This window comes from Triticum aestivum, chromosome 3D (assembly GCF_018294505.1).
Source record: "Triticum aestivum cultivar Chinese Spring chromosome 3D, IWGSC CS RefSeq v2.1, whole genome shotgun sequence".
Taxonomy (NCBI): Eukaryota; Viridiplantae; Streptophyta; class Magnoliopsida; order Poales; family Poaceae; genus Triticum; species Triticum aestivum.
Genome location: NC_057802.1, coordinates 212,360,101 through 212,361,781, shown reverse-complemented (window position 1 = coordinate 212,361,781; position 1,681 = coordinate 212,360,101).

Genomic DNA, 1,681 nt, shown 5'->3' with positions numbered 1-1,681 from the left:
ATGTGTGAATACATAGACAAACAGAGTGTCACTAGTATGCCTCTACTTGACTAGCTCGTTAATCAAAGATGGTTATGTTTCCTAACCATAGACATGAGTTGTCATTTGATTAACGCGATCACTTCATTAGGAGAATGACGTGATTGACTTGACCCATTCCGTTAGCTTAGCACTCGCTCGTTTAGTATGTTGTTATTGCTTTCTTCATGACTTATACATGTTCCTATGACTATGAGATTATGCAACTCCCGTTTATCGGAGGAACACTTTGTGTGCTACCAAACGTCACAACGTAACTGGGTGATTATAAAGGTGCTCTACAGGTGTCTCCAAAGGTACTTGTTGGGTTGGCGTATTTCGAGATTAGGATTTGTCACTACGATTGTCGGAGAGGTATCTCTGGGCCCACTCGGTAATGCACATCACTATAAGCCTTGCAAGCATTGTAACTAATGAGTTAGTTGCGGGATGATGTATTACGGAACGAGTAAAGAGACTTGCCGGTAATGAGATTGAACTAGGTATCGAGATACCGACGATCGAATCTCGGGCACCGATGACAAAGGGAACAACGTATGTTGTTATGCGGTCTGACCGATAAAGATCTTCGTAGAATATGTGGGAACCAATATGAGCATCCAGGTTCCGCTATTGGTTATTGACCGGAGAGTGTCTCGGTCATGTCTACATAGTTCTCGAACCCGTAGGGTCCGCACGCTTAACGTTACGATGACAGTTATATTATGAGTTTATATGTTTTGATGTACCGAAGGAGTTCGGAGTCCCGGATGAGATCGGGGACATGACGAGGAGTCTCGAAATGGCTGAGACGTAAAGATCAATATATTGGACGACTATATTCGGACTTCGGAAAGGTTCCGAGTGATTCGGGTATTTTTCGGAGTACCGGAGAGTTACGGGAATTCGTATTGGGCCTTAATGGGCCTTACGGGAAAGGAGAGAAAGGCCCCAAAGGGAGGCCGCACCCCTCCCCATGGACTAGTCCGAATTGGACTAGGGAGGGGGGGCGCCCCCTTCCTTCTTTCTCCTTCTCCCTTCCCTTTTCCTACTCCAACAAGGAAAGGAGGAGTCCTACTCCCGGTGGGAGTAGGACTCCCCCCTTGGCGCGCCTCTCCCCTTGGCCGGCCGCCTCCCCCTTGCTCCTTTATATACGGTGGCAGGGGGGCACCCCAAAGACACACAATGGATATACGATATTTTAGCCGTGTGCGGTGCCCCCTCCACCATATTACACCTCGATAATATCGTTGCGGAGCTTAGGCGAAGCCCTGCGTCGGTAGAACATCATCATCGTCACCACGCCGTCGTGCTGACGAAGCTCTCCCTCAACACTCGGCTGGATCGGAGTTCGAGGGACGTCATCGAGCTGAACGTGTGCTGAACTCGGAGGTGCCGTGCGTTCGGTACTTGATCGGTCGGATCGTGAAGACGTACAACTACATCAACCGCGTTGTGTTAACGCTTCCGCTATCGGTCTACGAGGGTACGTGGACAACACTCTCCCCTCTCGTTGCTATGCATCACCATGATCTTGCGTGTGCGTAGGAATTTTTTTGAAATTACTACGTTCCCCAACAGTGGGGTCCCGCGAGAACCCTGTCAGCGTGGTTCCCTTCCTTGTCGCCGGCGCCGAGCTCGTCCCGAGTGTGGGTGCTGGGGG